This window comes from Sapajus apella, unplaced genomic scaffold (assembly GCF_009761245.1).
Source record: "Sapajus apella isolate SASKATOON/1434 unplaced genomic scaffold, GSC_monkey_1.0 scaffold118, whole genome shotgun sequence".
Taxonomy (NCBI): Eukaryota; Metazoa; Chordata; class Mammalia; order Primates; family Cebidae; genus Sapajus; species Sapajus apella.
The window spans coordinates 3987434-4005196 of NW_022437058.1; the positions used below are offsets into that span (position 1 = coordinate 3987434).

A 17763-nucleotide genomic window follows, 5' to 3' on the forward strand; every position below is an offset into this window, starting at 1 on the left:
AGTGCAGGCAGCCATAATCCTCCTAGGTACACAACTCCAGTGACCTGGGAATCTCACTCCATCCCCCACAGCAGCTGCAGCAAGACTCATCCAAGAAGAGTCTGAGCTCAGACACACCTGGTCCTCTCCCTACCTGATGGTCCTTTCCTATCTACCCTGGTAGCTGAAGAGAAAGGTCCTATAATCTTGAGAGTTCCAGGATCTCGCCCACTGCAGGTCCCTCTCTACACTACTACAGCTGATGCTTTCTGGGAAGTACCACCTCCTGGTAGGAGGCCAACCCCCACAAAAATAGAGCATTAAACCACCAAAGCTAAGGACCCTCATGGAGTCCACTGCACCCTCCACCACCTCCACCCAAAACAGGCACTGGTATCCATGGCTGAGAGACCCATAGATGGTTCACATCACAAGACTCTGTGCAGACAATTCCCAGTACCAGCCCAGAGCCAGGTAGACTCGCTGGGTGGCTAGACCCAGAAGACAATAATCACTGTAGTTTGGCTCACAGGAAGCCACATCTATAGGAAAAAAGGGAGAGTACTACATCAAGGGAACACCCTATGGGACAAAATAATCTGAACAACAGCCTTCAGCCCTAGACCTTTCCTATGATACAGGCTACCCCAATGAGAAGGAGCCAGAAAACCAACACTGGTAATATGACAAAACAAGGCTCTTCGACACCCCCCCCAAAAAATCACACTAATTTGCCAGCAATGGATTCAAACCAAGAAGGAATCCCTGGTTTACCTGAAAAAGAATTCAGGAGGTTAGTTTTTAAGCTAATCAGAAGGGACCAGAGAAAGGCGAAGCCCAAAGCAAAGAAAAAAAAAAAAAGATACAAGAAATAAAGGGAGAAATATTCAATGAAATAGTTAGCTTGAAGAAAAAATAATCAAAAATTCAGGAAACTTCAGACACACTTTTAGAAATGCAAAATGCTCTGGAAAGTCAACAGTAGAAAGGAACAAGTAGAAGAAAGAAATTCAGAGCTCGAAGACAACGTCTTTGAATTAACCCAGTCCAACAAAGACAAAGAAAAAAGGGTAAAAAAAATATGAACAAAGCCGCCAAGAAGTCTGGGATTATGTTAAAGGACTAAGAATAATCGGTGTTCCTGAGGAAGAAGAGAATTCTAAAAGCTTGTAAAACATATTTGGGGGAATAATCAAGGAAAACATCCCCAGCCTAGCTAGAGAGCCAGATATCCAAATACAAAAAGCACAAAGAACACCTGGGAAATTCATCACAAAAAGATCTTCACCTACACACATTGTCATCAGGTTATCCAAAGTTAAGAAAAAGGAAAGAATCTTAAGAGCTATGAGACAGAAGCACCAAGTAACATATAAAGGAAAACCTATCAGATTAACAGCAGATTTCTCAGCAGAAACCCTAAAAGCTAGAAGGGGTTGGGGCCCTACTCCTCAAACAAACAATTATTGGCCAAAAATTTTGTATTCAGCAAAACTCAACATCATATATGAAGGAAAGATACAGTTTTCAAACAAACAAATGCTGAGAGAATTGGTTATTACGAAGCCGCTCCTATATGAACCGCCAAAAGGAGCTCTAAATCTTGAAACAAATCCTGGAAACACATCAAAACAGAATCTCTTTAAAGGATAAATCACACAGGACCTATAAAACAAAAATACAAGCCAAAAAGCAAAAGCAAATAACAAAATAAAAAAACACCACAAAGTATACAGGCAACAAAGAGCATGATGAATGCAATGGTGCAATTGAGCATTAGGCCATTTACACTCAAAGTTAGTACTGAATTGAATGTAAATGGCCTAATGCTCCACTTAAAATATATAGAACAGCATAATAGATAAGAACTCACCAACCAAGTATCTGCTGCCTTCAGGAGACTCATTTAACACATAAGGACTCACATAAACTTAAAGGGGTAGAAAAAGGCATTTCATGCAAATGGACACTAAACGCAAGCAGGGATAGCTATTCTTATATCAGACAAAACAAACTTTAAATCAACAGTGGTTAAAAGAGACAAAGAGGAACATTATATAATGGTAAAAGGCCGTGTCCAACAGGAAAATATCATAATTCTAAATATATATGCACCTAACACTGCCATGCCTAAATTTGTAAAACAATTACTAACAGACTTAAGAAATGAGATGGACAGCAACACAGTAATAGTGGGAACCTTCAGTACTCCCCTGCCAGTACTAGACAGGCCATCAAGACAGAAAGTCAACAAAGAAACAACAGATTTAAACTATACCTTGGAACAAATGGACTTAACAGATATATACAGAACATTTCATCCAACAACCACAGAATACACATTCTATTCAAGAGCTCATGGAACTTTCTTCAAGATAGACCAGGTAATAGGCCATAAAATGACCCCCAATAAATTTAAGAAAATTGAAATTATATGAAGCACTCTCTCAGACTACAGTGGAATAAAACTGGAAATCAACTCCAAAAGGAAAGTTCAAAACTATGCAAACACATGGAAATTAAATAACCTGCTTTTGAATGAGCACTGGGTCAAAAATGAAATCAAGATGGAAATTTAAAAATTCTTCGAACTGAATGACAATAATGACACAACCTATCAAAACCTCTGGGATATGGCAAAGGCAATGCTACAAGAAAAGTTCATAGCCCTAAACGCCTACATCAAAAAGTCTGAAAGAGCAAAAACAATCTAAGGTCATACCTCAAGGAACTAGAGAAACAAGAACAAACCAAACTCAAACCCAGCAGAAGAAAGAAAATAACCAAGATCAGATTAAACAAACAAACAAAAAAATACAAAAGATAAATGAAACAAAAAGTTGGTTCTTTGAAAAGATAAATAAAATCGATAGGTCATTAGCAAGATTAACCAAGAAAAGAAGAGGTAAAATCCAAATAACTTCATTAAGAAACAAAACAGGAGATATTACAACTGATATCAATAAAATAGAAAAGATCACTCAAGGCTACTATAAACACCTTAACGCACATACACTAGAAAACCTAGAAGAGATGAATAAATTTCTGGGAAAGTGCAACCTTCATAGCTTAAATCAGGAAGAATTAGATACCCTGAACAGACCAATAACAAGCAGCAAGACTGAAATGGTAATTTAAAAATTACCAACAATAACAAAAAAGTCCAAGACCAGAGAGATTCACAGCAGAATTCTACCAGACATTCAAAAAAAGAATTTTTACCAATCCTTTTGACACCATTCCACAAGACAGAGAAAGAAGGAACCTTCCCTAACTCATTCTATGAAGCCAGCATCACCTTAATATCAAAACCAGTAAAGGACACAACCCAAAAACAAACAAAAAACACGCACAAAAAAACTACAGACCAATATCATTGATGGACATAGATGCTAAAATCCTTAACAAAATACTAGTTAACCGAAGGCCAGGCACAGTGGCTCATGCCTGTAATCTCAGCACTTTGGGAAGCTAAGTCTGGTGGATCATGAGGTCAGGAGCTTGAGACCAGCCTTGCCAACATGGTGAAACCCCATCTCTATTAAAATTAGCCAGACACAGTGGTGGGCACCTGTAATCCCAGCTACTCAGAAGGCTGAGGCAGTAGAATTGCTTGAAGCTGGGAGGTGGAGGTTGTAGTGAGCCGACTGCACCCCAGCCTGGGTGACAGAGCAAGACTCCGTCTCAGAAAAAAACAAAACAAAACCCACAAAATACTAGCTAACTGAATCCAACAACGCATCAAAAAGATAATCCATTATTATCAAGAGGGTTTCATACCAGGGCTGCAGGGATGGTTTAACTATGCAAGTCAATAAATGTGATACACCACATAAACAGAATTAAAAACAAAGCCAGGTACCATGGTTCATGCTTGTAATCCCAGCACTTTGGGAGGCTGAGGTGGGTGGATCACCTGGGGTCAGGAGTTTGAGTACAGCCTGGCCAACATGGTGAAACCCCATCTCTACTAAATACAAAAAATTAGCCCAGAGTGGTGGCACACACCTGTAATCCCAACTACTTGGGAGGCTGAGGCAGGAGAATTACTTGAACCTGGGAGATGGAGGTTGCAGTGAGTCGAGACTGCACCATTGCACTCCAGCCTGGGTAATGAGCAAAACTCTGTTTTGGTAAAAAAAAAAAAAAAGGAATTAAAAACAAAAATCACATGATAATCTCAATAAATGAGGAAAAAGCATTTGACAAAATCCAGCATCCCTTTATGATTAAAACTCTCAGCAAAATTGGCATACAAGGGACATATCTTAATGTAAGAAAAGCCATCTATGACAAATCCACAGAGAACACATACTGAATGGGGAAAAGTGCTCTCTCACAGCCATCTCCCCAGGAAATGCTCTGATTATCTGGTGGCCCGGAATTCCCTGCCCAAATAACTTTGTTTCCAAGGCTGATGCATTCCTCTTCCCTGGCTCTATCACCCTGAAGACAGACCACGCTGCTAGTGCAAGCAACCCCAGGGCCAGAGGGTAGCTGCTCCTATGGAGCTGGGGAATTAGCCTGGAGGAACAGGTAGGTCATGGCATAGAGTAGAAAAACATGGCAGACTGTGTACTGGCTCCTTCCTAAACCACCATGTTCTGGTGTAAGTGGATTCTGAGGAGTTCAGGATTCTAAATTGGAACCTGGCTTTCCAGGTTGTTATGAAAAATACTTTTCAAGATAAGAATAAACATAATTAATTTAACTGCTTGCTGGCTTGTGGTGTAACTTTTACACATTTAGAATATCATATGTGAATCTTCATCTGTACTCTTGCCTCAATCCTTACATCCCTTCACATGCATAACTAACTAGAAATACTTCCAGCCTCCTGGACTGAATATTACTACAGGAAATCAAAGTCTAAATAAAAAATAACAGGTCTCAAGATAACTTGTTATATCACATGTCATATCTTATAGTTCATTCAATTCTCAAAAACAAAAGAAATGGAATGATTTCATTATTCCCTCTTACCAAGACTTCAGCACCCAGGATCCTCCAATGATACCATTTTTTTGGGGGGGCAGGGATGGAGTCTTGTTCTATCACCAAGGCTGGCTGGAGTGCAGTGGTGCTATCTCAGCTCGCTGCAACCACCGTTTCTCGGGCTCAAGCGAATCTCCTGCCTCAGCCTCCTGAGTAGCTGGGACTACAGGCACCTGCCACCATGCCCAGCTAATTTTTTTATATTTTGAGTAGAGATGAGGTTTCACCATGTTAGCCAGCATGGTCTCGATTTCCTGACCTCATGATCTGCTGGCCTCGGCCTCCCAAAGTGCTGCAAATATAGGCGTGAACCACTGCACCAAGCCCAATGATACCATTTGTTCAAATGAGTTTGTTTCCACGTCTAGAGTATACGCAGGGAAATCCACCAATGTCTCATGTCTCTGATATCATGTTGAGTACAGAGATTCAGTGTTTTAGTCCCCTGAGACTTCAAGGGAAGGCTCCAGACCCTAGTGGCCTGGAGGAACTGTGGACGGAGGAAACAGACCCAGAACCCAGCCTCTAACTGTACTGTCCTTTGTCCACATTGGCATTACTAAGCCTGGCTCCTCAACAAACTTTGCTCAGGGAGTAAGAGAAGTACTCAGAAACAGAATGTACATCTACGTTCTCCACTGCCTAACAAAACTATTTTAGGGAGGCAGAATCAAGGAAGCACAGACCCCATCAATAAAATGACATCATCTAGTCCAGTGTCTGGGAAATTCTTTTGGCAAAATTCTCAATAGGATGTCACCTAGTTTTTTTTGTTTTGAGACAGAGTCAGCTCTGTCGTCCAGGCTGGAGTGCAGTGGCGTGATGTCGGCTCAGTGCAACCTCCACCTCCTGGGTTCAAGAGATTCTCCTGCCTCAGCCCCCCAAATAGCTGGGATTATAGGCACACACCACCACACCCAACTACTTTTTGTATTTTTAGTAGAGACAGGGCTTCACCACATTGGCCAGGCTGGTCTCAAATTCCTAATCTCAGGTGATCCACCTGCCTCGGCCTCCCAAACTGCTGGGATTACAGGCATGAGCCACCACACCCAGCCTCATTGAGTTTTACTCAAATCATTCTCCTCCTGTGGCCCTAGCACCTAATCAAGTAGCTCAGCTAGACACTTTTGATTACAAGAAAGTTTGTTCTTTTCCGAATTAAGCCCAAATCAGCCTGCTTATAGTTTCTGTCCATTGATTCTAGTTCTGGTCTCTGGAGCTCAACAGAACAAGTCCATAACCTGTTTTCCTATGAGCAGTCTGTTTGGTCTCCCTCCACAGTTCCTTAAAACCATCCACGTGAGACAGGGCACCCCCCTACCCCAACTACTTGGCAGTGTCATTCTCTCACAAATCAAATAGCTACATGTGAATGAGTCTTTTGCTTTTTCTGTGCCACGGTCTTTTGTTTATCCTTCTATCACTACCAGATAGCCTTAATTACTGTAGCTTGTTATAATCAATGTTGATATTTGGGACAGAAAGTCCTATAACCTTGTTCTTCTTCAGGAATGCCATGGCTTTTCTTTGGCCTTTACATTTCCGTATAGAATTTAGAATTTGTCAAGTTCTACATAACACACACACACACACACACACACACAGAGAGAGAGAGAGAGAGAGAGAGAGAGAGAGAGAGAGGGAGAGAAGTGAACTGCTAGGATTTTTATTTGAATTGCATCAACTCTAAGATCGGTGTAAGGACAAATGTTATCTCTGCAACACTGAATGTTCTACTCCCTGAGTATGGTATCTTCCAATTCCCATATTTAAGCTTTAATTTCTCTGAAAACTTTATGATTTTCTCTGAGGATATCTTGCTTATTTTCTGTTACTTTTATTCTTCACTACTTGAAACATTTTAAATACACTTGATATTTACACATCTTTTCCTTAACTTCATTATCTTACTGTATAAAGACACAATTATTTTTAATTTTTTAGGCAGTATAACTTGTTTTTATTAACATATATTTCCAATCTGATAGCTGCTGCACTACATTTGTATTGTGGAAAAGTTTTGCCCAACATCAATGATCACATGCAGTAATAAAGTGTTTTATCCTGGCAAGTATGGGGTGGACAGACCCCTGACTAGGACGCTCACACTTCAGATATCCTTTGGTTCCCTTTGCTGAGCTGAAATAATAGTTTTTGTCTTAATCCTAATGAATTTGACAGGCATCAATTTTCACATTAATTTACTGTCTGATCTTCTTTGAAGCAGAGCTCCACTGAGCAGAGAGAGTACCAGCAAGAGAGCTTTCATGATACCAAAGCAGTGAAAGACCCCACAAAGCAGAACCATAGGCATGGTGGATTACATAGGAGCAAAGGAGAACCGTGAACCCTCCTAGTGACACACATGCAGCAGCATTCTGGGCCTCTGGGACGCCAAAACACTATTTTTATATTTTAATTGTGTGTCTGGAAAACTCTAAAGATAATTTTAATAATATATCTGAAAATCCTTTCAGACTTTTTACATACACGTCCACATCATCTGGGAATAGTTACAGTTTTCCCTTTCTTTACTTCTTTTTTCCTATCAGGAAATGTAGGAAAAATTGTTTCTCCTCTTTTTCTTGCTTTCCCACACCAGCCAGGGCCTTCAGGGGGCATCACTGTTTTGTTCCCAGAAAGGGAAAACTATCAATATTTCACCATTTAAAAAATAACAGCTTTCTCGAGATATAATTTACGCACCATAAAATGCACACTTTATGCAATTCAGTGGTTTTTAGTTAGGGCCATCACCACTAGCTATTTTTAGAACATTGTAGTCAATCCATAAAGAAACCCTGTACCAGTTAACAGTCATTCCCTATCCTCTTACCCACTTCACTTCAGGCAACCACTAATTTACGTTCTCTCTCTATGGATTTGTCTGTTTTGGAGATTTCATGTGAATGAAATCATTCAATATGTGGTCTTTTGAGACTGACTTCTTTCACTGCATATGTTTTTGAGGTTCATCCATGTGACACATTCAGCATGTGTCAGTATGACATTACTTTTTATTACTAAATAATATTCCCTTGTATGAATATGCAGCATTTTGTTTATTCATTCATCAGTTGATAAACATGTAGGTTGTTTCTAAATTTTAGCTGTTGTGAAGAGTGTAGCTATGAACAATTGTGCTCAAGTTTTCATGTGCACATATACATGTTTTCTCTTCCCTTGGAGATACAGCTAGTAGTTGAAATATGTTGCTTTTTTTTAGATAATCTGTCACACTAAAGACATGCCCTTCTATTCCTAGTATGGTAAACAGTTGCTTTCTTTCTTTATTCTTTTTAAAACACTAATGGATGTTGAATTTTATCAAACTTTTTTTTTTTTTTGGCAACTGTTAAGATGATCACAAAGTATTTTGACTTTTACCCTTAAATTAAGCCGCTAGTTCTTGAATAAACTCAGTTTAGTCATGATATATTATTTATAAATTGCTGGATTTGGTCTGCTAATATCTACATATTTTAAAATCTATGTTCATTAGAGAGATTGACCTGGAAAATTCTCTTTTCTTATAATGTCCCCATCAGTTTGCAGTTAGCTATGCTGTCCTAAAAAACTGGTAGAATTCACTTGTGAAGAATACAGAGACCTGTGGTACTTTTTGTGGGAACGTTTGAAATTATGGATTCAATGTCCTCAATAGTTATAGACAATTTAGATTTTCTGATTCTTCTTGTGACAATTTTGTTGTGTTTTTTTTCTAGAAATTATTCATGTAATCTAAATATATCAATTTACTGGCATAAAATTGTTCATAATATATTTTTACTTTCTTTTAAATGGTTTACGAATTTGTAGTGATAGCAATTTTTCTAGTCCTCACATTGGTGAGCCATGCTTCCTCCCTTTTTTCTTGCATCAATCTTGCTACAGCGTTTTTAGTTTTGTATTTTAAAAAACAACTTTGGAATGCAGAAAATGTATTTGACAAAATTCAACACCCTTTCATGATTAAAAAAAAAAAAAACTCAACAAATTAGCTATAGAAAGAATGTACCTCTACATAATAAAGGCCATTTATTTATTTTTTTGAGACGAAGTCTCACTCGGTTCCCCAGGCGATGATCTTGGTTCGATCTCAGCTCACTGCAACCTCTGTCTCCAAGGTTCAAGTGACTCTTGTGCCTCAGCCTCCCAAATAGCTGGGATTACAGGCATATGCCACCACGCCCAGCTAATTTTTATATTTTTAGTAGAGATGGGGTTCTGTCATGTTAGCCACAGTGGCCTCGAACTCTTGACCTCAAGTGATCCACCTGCCTCAGCCTCTCAAAGTTCAGGGATTACAGGTGTCAGCCACTGTACCCAGCCTAATAAAGGTCATTTATGACAAGCTCACAGTTAACGTCATCCTTAATGAGGAAAAGCTTTCAGCTTTTCATCTAAGATCAGGAATAAGACAACAATGCTGACTCGCGCAACTTCCGTTCAGCATAAAAGTAGAAGTTCTAGCCAGGGCAATTAGGTAGGAGAAAGAAAGAAAAAATACCCAAAATGGAAGGAATAAAGTTAAATTTTTTCTGTTTGCAGATGACATCATCTTCTATAGGGAAAATTCTAAAGACCCCACCAAAAAACTGTTAGAACTGGTAAACAAATTCAAGTTTGCAAGATACAAAATCAACATATAAAAATCAGTAGCATTTCTATATGCTAACTAAAAATCAAGAAAATTTATAACAGGTATATAATAATAAAATACTTAGGAATAAACATTACCAAGGAGGCGAAAGATCTCTACACTGAAAGTTATATAAATCACTGATGAAAGAAACTGAAGACATAAGTAAATAAAAATATATACCTTGTTCATGTATTAGAAGCATTAATATTGTTAGAATGACTATTCTACCCAAAGCGTTCTACAGATTTTTTGTAATTCCTATCAAAATTTCAATGACATTCTTGACAGAAACAGAAAAACAATCATAAAATTCATAAGGAGTCACAAAAGACCCTGAATAGCCAATGCAATCTCCCTTTTTTTTTTCTTTTTTTGCTCACCTTCAACTGTCTTGATTGAGTTATATTATTTTTGCTTTTTTATTGTTGCTCTGTTTGCTTACTCTGTGTATTTTTGTTTGTTTGTTTGTTTTGAGACAGGGTTTCACTTGTCACCCAGGATGGGGTGCAGTGGTGAGATCTCGGCTCACTGCAACCTCCACCTCCCAGGTTCAAGTGATCCTCCCACCTCACCTCCCAAGGCTGAGACTAAAGGTGTGTGCCACCACACCCAGTTAATTTTTGTATTTTTTTTTTTTTATAAAGACGGGGTTTCACCATGTTGGCCTGGCTGGCTTTAAACTCCTGACCTCAAGTGATCCACCTGCCTTGGCCTCCCAAAGTGCCTCCCAAAGTGCCTGGAGGTGTGTGCCACTGTGCCAGCACCAATGCCGTCTTGATCAAACAAAACAAAATTGGAGGCATTATACCACCTGACATCAAAAGATACTACAAAACTATAGTAACCAAAACAGCATAGTACTAGCATAAAAACAGACACCAATGGAACAGAATAGACAGCCAAGAAATAAATCCATGCATTTACAGCAAATTGGTTTTTGACAAAGGTGCTAAGAGACACAATGGGGAAAGGACAGTTTCTTTAATAAATGGTGCTGAGGAAACTAGATATGCAAATGTAAAAGAATGAAGTTAGATCCTTATCTCATACCATAAACAAAAATAAACTCAAAATAGATTAATGAATTAAATATAAGATCTATAAATAATGAAACTACTAGAAAAAAATACAGGTAAAATGCTCCATGGTATTGGATCAGGCAATAATTTTTGAATATAATCCAAAAAGCACAGCTAACAAAAGCATTTAAAAATAGACAAATGGGATTACATCAAATTAAGAAACAACTACACAACAAAGGAAACAATCAACAGAGTTAAGGGACAACCTATGAAATGGGAGAAAATATTTGCAAACTATATATCTGATAAGGAGATAATATCCAAAATATATAAGGAACTCAAATCAATAGCAATGAAACAAATAACCCAATCAAAAAATTGGCAAAAGACCTAAGAATACATCTTCCTTTCTGAAAGGGAGATGTATATGAAAAAATGCTCGATGTAACTAATCTTCAGGAAAATGAAAATGAAAACCACAGTAAGATATCACCTTATAACTGTTTAAATGAGTATTATCAAAAAGATAAAAAATAATGGGTGTTAGTGAGGATGTGGAGAAGAGAACCTCTGTACACTGTTGGTGAGAATGTAAATAGTACAGATATTATAGAAAACTTTATGGAGGTTTCTCAAAAATTAAAAAAATAGAACTACCAGATAATCTAGTAATTCCACTAATCACAAAGGAAATAAAATCACAGGCTAGGTGTGATGGCTCACGCCTGTAATCCCAGCACTTTGGGAGGCAAGGTGGGTGGATTACGAGGTCAGGAGTTTGAGACCAGTCTGGCCAAGATGGTGAAACCCAGTCTCTACTAAAAATACAAAAATTAGCTGGGCACAGTGGGTGCCTGTAATCCCAGCTACTTGGGAGGCTGAGGCAGGAGAATCGCTTGAACCCAGGAGGCAGAGGTTGCCGTGAGCCAAGATTGTGCCACTGCACTCTAGCCTGAACAACGGAGCAAGACTCTGTTTCAAAAAAATAAAGGAAATAAAATCATTATGTTGAAGAGACAACTGAACTCTCATGTTTACTGCAGCATTATTCACAAGAGCCAGGATATGGAATCAACCTAAGTGTCCATCAGCAAATGAATAAAGAAAATGTATATATAAAAGGAAGCAAATTCTGTTATTTCTGACAACATGGATGAAACTGAAGGATATTATGTTAAGTGAAATAAACCAGGCACAGAAAGACAAATACTGCATGATCTCACTTACATATGGAATCTTAAAAATATCTGGCTCAAATTAGCCAGGCATGGTGGCCAGCATCTGTAATCCCAGCTACTCAGGAGGTTGAGGCAGGAGAATTCCTTGAACCTGGGAGGCAGAGGTTGCACTGAGCCAAGATGGTTCCTTTGTACTGCGGCCTGGGTGACAGAGTGAGACTCTGTCTAAAAAAAAATAATAATAATAATCTAACTCATAGAGACAGAGTAGAATAGTGGTTACCGGAGGCTAGTGACTGGGGGAATGGGGAGATATGAATCAAAAGGTACAATGTTTTAGACAGGAGGAATAAATGATAAGTATTTAAGATGATAATTTTTTTCTTAAGATGGAGTCTTGTTCTGTCACCCAGGCTAGAGTGCAGTGGCACAGTCTTGGCTCACTGCAACCTCCATCTCCTGGGTTCAAGACAGTTTCCTGCCTCAGCCTCCTGAGTAGCTGGGACTACAGGCACCTGCCACCACGCCTGGCTAATTTTTGTATTTTTAGTAGACATGGGGGTTTCACCATGTTGGCCAGGTTGGTCTTGAATTCCTGACCTCAGGAGTGCACCTTGGCCTCCCAAAGTGCTGAGATTATAGGCATGTGCCACTCCTCCTAGACAATAAATTTTTTAAAAAGAAAAATCTGGCTGGGTGCAATGGCTCATGCCTGTAATCTCACCATTTTGGGAGGCAGGGGCAAGCGGATCAACTGAGGTTGGGAGTTTGAGACCAGCCTGACCAACATGGAGAAACTCTCTACTAAAAATACAAAATTAGCTGGGCATGGTGGCATGCCTGTAATCCCAGCTGCTAGGGAGGCTGAGGCAGGAGAGTTGCTTGAACCCAGGAGGTGGAGGTTGTGGCGAACCAAGATCGTGCCATTGCACTCCAGCCTGGGCAAGAAGAGCAAAACTCCATCACTTAAAAAAAGAAAGAAAGAAAGAAAAATTTCCCCAACTTTCAGCTTTCTCGGTCTTTTCTCTTTCATATATGTTTTTTATTTATTGATATTTTTGCTCTCTAATATTTTTAGCAAACACTTGCAGGGCAAAAGGCCGCTCACAGTTATCTCCGGATCTAGGCCTAGTGATTCCTCAGTACCTTCTCACTTCATTAATGATTTTAAGATGTTTTTATATGTGAACTCATTTCTTTTTTTTTTTTTTTTTTTTTCTTTTTTGAGACTGAGTTTCGCTCTTCTTGCCCAGGCTGGAGTGCAATGGCACGATCGCAGCTCACCACAACCTCTGCCTCCAGGGTTCAAGTGATTCTCCTGCCTTAGCCTCCTGAGTAGCTGAAATTACAGGCATGCGCCATCATGCCTGGCTAATTTTGTATTTTTAGTAGAGATGGGGTTTCTCCATGTTGGACAGGCTGATCTCAAACCCCCGACCTCAGGTGATCCACTTGCCTTGGCCTCCCAAGATCTCATTTCTTAATTACTTCAATGGGAAGGTTGGTACCAATCTATCAGTATTGGATATAAAAAATTGAAATTTTAACTGTGTACTTTAAAAATTTATGCCACTTACATGTATTACCCATTCAAAAATGTGGAAACTATTGAAAAAATAAAGTGGAAATGGGCATTTTATATATTTCTGGTGAGAGTATACATTACTTACTACAATCTTGTTGGAAAGCAACCTGGAAATGTGTACCCAAACTCAAAAAGCCCATTCTATTTGAGGGGGGAAAGGGGAACTAAATGTACATCAATAGGGGAATGATTAAATAAGTTATGGCATACTTATACATCATTATTCCACTTAAATGTAAATATTCCATGGGGAAAATGACTTCAGCTAAAGTAAATGAAGCAACTGTCACACTTTAGTGTGAGCTAGTTTAAAAGGCATTTGAATTATGGGCCAAGAAAGAGAGAGTCAGTCCCGAAAAGAACTGAAGCAAGGTAAGACTAATTTCTAAGTATGGCCCTAATTAAAATTTCCAGCTCTCTTCCGGTCCTAGGCGCTTCGGGAACTGCGGCTTAGGTGCAGACATGGCCAAGTCCAAGAACCACACAACACACAACCAGTCCCGAAAATGGCACAGAAATGGTATCAAGAAACCCCGATCACAAAGATACGAATCTCTTAAGGGGGTGGACCCCAAGTTCCTGAGGAACATGCGCTTTGCCAAGAAGCACAATAAGAAGGGCCTAAAGAAGATGCAGGCCAACAATGCCAAGGCCATGAGTGCACGTGCCGAGGCCATCAAGGCTCTGGTAAAGCCCAAGGAGGTTAAGCCCAAAATCCCAAAGGGGGGATGTCAGCCGCAAGCTTGATCGACTTGCTTACATTGCCCACCCCAAGCTTGGGAAGCGTGCTCGTACACGCATTGCCAAGGGGCTCAGGCTCTGCCGGCCAAAAGTCAAGGCCAAGTCCAAGGATCAAAACAAGGCCCAGGCTGCAGCTCCAGCTTCAGTTCCAGCTCAGGCTCCCAAAGGTGCCCAGGCCCCTACAAAGGCTTCAGAGTAGATATCTCTGTCTGCCAATGTGAGGACAGAAGGACTGGTGCGACCCCCCGGGGCTGCCATCTGCATGGGGCTGGGGTCCTCCTGTGCTATTTGTACAAATAAACATGAGGGAGGAAAAAAAAAATTTTCCAAAATTTAGCTTTATTTGGGTATTAATATCTACAAAGTTGTCATATGGTAAGCAATTGCATCCTTAAAAGAAAAAACAATTTATTGGTACTCTAGACCACCAGGGAAAACACTGAAAAGGTAACTTTATTTAAAACAAATGTCACCAGAAAGAAACATACTAGAGTCTAAATCTTCATAGGCAGAGGACCTGTGGCACGGGTAATGCTCACTCTGCTCATGTTGTTTGGTGACCAGTACCACATTCCTGCAGAGTGTTGTCAGAGCCAAGTTTCAGGACATACTCATGTCTGCAGTAATAAAGGGGGTAGGAGAAACCATAATACCAGCACTTTCCATGTATTAGTGTGGTTAAAATAGTTTCTGCAAAAGGACTCATGTAACAGTCCATTAAACCACAAAATTTTAGAGCAGGAACCTCAGAAATTATAAAATTTGGTTTTCTGCAACCATGTCAATCTCATTACGGTAATTACTGGTATTCCTCAATGTTGTTACTTTGAGAGTTACTTCTTTTTTTGATTGTATTCTTTTTAAAAGTTATTCTTTTCTGATGTGATTATATAAAGCTCAAAACACTATAAAAATATAAAAGTACATAGTAAAAGTCTCCCCATAATTATTGTTAATATTTTGTTGTTTATTCCTTCCCATTTGTTTTGTAGTAAAATGCTAAATTACATACCTCAAAAGAAGGTAATATCATAACACATGTAGTTTTGAGAATCTTTTTATTCCTGGTGTAGTGTGGACAACTATGCAGAGTGGTATTAATGGAGTTACTTCTGTTTCTCCAAATAGCTTTATGGTAAGTCTACACTGTACTCTATCAATATACAACTGGGTTAACACTTTTTTTTTAATCTATGGTTACAATTCTTCAGAGTACTTCCTTGAAGGCATACTTTTGTACAGAAAGAGGTGTTTCTACGATGGGTTCCTAGAAGTGAAATGCTAGGATAGACAGTATAGCTACTGTTCAGCTGTCCTCAAGGAATTGGAGAGCTTCTGTTTTCCCTACACACTGGCTAACATGGCATATCATCAACACTATCCCCCCACAAAACCAGTGTATGTATTTCAAATCAGGCGATGATTTTTGATTAGTAGTGGTCTTCAAGCTTGACTGAGCACTGACGTTATTATTTGGGTAATTTTTCTACCCCCAAAGTTTTGTCATCAACATTTCACCATGATAATGAAAAAATAACCTTCCTGTTTTGATTTACTTTTCTTGACTATTACTGAGGTTGAGAAATTATTTTCTTTTGTTTATCTACCACTGACATTTCCTCTTCTCTATGCTTACTCTTTAATGGTATTTGCCCACTGGTGTACTCATTTTTTTCTTATTTATAATGATCCTTTGAGAAAAATTAATTTCTTTCAGAATTTTAGAGACATTTATCCATTATCTTCTTGTTTCTACATTTGCTGTCAACAGTCTGAAGTCATTTTAATCCAGATCCTCTGATTTATTTTTGTCTCTGCAAGTACAGAGGACCTTCTCTTTGTCCCCAGTATTCTTACTTTTCCAAATTAAGTGCCTTGATATCAGTCTAATTTCATATATTATGCTGAACTGGGCCCTTTCATATCTTTCATATTGAAAATCCATGTCCTTCAATTCTGGGACATTCTATTGAATTGTTTCTTCATTGATTTATATCAATTTCTGTCTTCTTTTTCTGGAACTCCTAACTAGATACTAAACTTACTTGTCTGATCCTTTTTCTGTTCTGTTTTCCATCTACCTCTTTGCCTTTCAGCGTTATGTTTTAGAAGACTTCCTTAATTTTATTTCTTAATATGATTGGTGAGTTTCTCATGCTTGTTATCAAGCTTTTATTCTCCAAAGTTCTTTTCTTTTCTGATGTGCATATGTATTTTGGACGGGAGGATTTTCTAATTTTAATGTTAGAATCTTCCCATATGTTTGGTGATCCGGAGCCATTTGCTTATAATTAAGAATATGCGATTTGGCTGGGTACAGAGGCTCACGCCTGTAATCCCAGCACTTTGGGAGGCTGAAGTGCGCAGATCACCTGAGGTCAGGAATTTGAGACTAACCTGGTCAACATGGTGGAACCCCATCTCTGGTAACAATACAAAAATTAGCTGGGTGTGGTGGTGCATGCTTATAATCCCGGCTACTCAGGAGACTGAAGCACAAGAATCATTTGAACTCGGGGAGGTGGAGGTTGCAGTGATCTGAGATTGAGCCACTGCACTCCAGCATGGGTGACAGAGCAAGACTCTGTCTCAGAAAAAAAAAGAAAATGGGATTAAAACATTGACTAAAAGCTCTGAACATATGGGTGGAGCTTGTCAAGTTTGTGCTTGTAGCTGGGTTACATTATCAGCTAGTTTGGATTCTACCATGGCTCCACCCATTTCATTGTCCAGCTACTCTAGGCCAAGTGGACAAACAGGTTCTAATGTGTTTTGTTAATATTAGATATTTAGAATCATGGAAACATTGGTAGGATTGGGGTCATCTTCCCTACTACTTTTGCATGCTTTCCCAACCAAACTTACTGTTCCCAGGATCTGTGATTTCCAAACCTGGAACATCCACAGGGCTATTTCCCACATTTTCAGCTGTGGTGTCTTCCTTCAGAAGGAGCCAGTGATTTGTCTGATTAGTGGGTGCAAGACCCAGAAGACTGACCCAGGGGGTAACAGTTTCACCTAGTGGAATGTGGTGTGTTTTATTTTTGGTTTTTCAAACACACACATTTATGAATTTTTGTTTACAAACATAATCCTCTTGTCTCTTGGCTCTTTGTTTCTCTGAAATTCCTTGAATCTTCTCTTTTCTCCCCCAGGTTTTTTTTTTTGAGACAGGGTCTTGCTCTGTTGCCCAGGCTGGAGTGCAATGGCATGATCTCAGCTCACTGCAATCTCCAACTCCTGGGTTGAGGTGATTCTCCTGCCTCAGCCTCCTGACGAACTGGGACGACAGGCATGCACCACTATGATCGGCTAATTTTTGTATTTTTAGTAGAGATGGCCAATGTTGGCCAGGCTGGTCTTGAATTCCTGACCTCAGGTGATCCATCTGTCTCGGCATCCCAAATGCTGGGATTTCTGGTGTGAGCCACTGTGCTCAGCCAGTTTTACATTTTTTTAAATAAATATCCTTTCCCTGATTTTTAGGAAGTTGAGTGGCTCATATATTTAGTCCCTTATCTTGATTCAGTCTATCTAGGTCATTTTACAAAATCCTGATTCAACCTAGCCAGGTCATTTAAACAAATATTTAGCTCCTGTTTGCCAAATAATTTA

At 39.3% G+C, this 17763-nt stretch overlaps 1 protein-coding gene and 1 pseudogene across 6 annotated transcripts in view; one reads left to right on the forward strand and one right to left on the reverse strand.

Annotated features, from left to right (window-relative positions):
• Positions 1-17763, reverse strand: part of CENPP (centromere protein P) — a 279890-nt gene that overhangs the window by 47071 nt on the left and 215056 nt on the right. The gene's annotated exons all lie outside the window — the stretch shown is intronic.
• On the forward strand, positions 13814-14470 carry LOC116538224 (annotated as a pseudogene).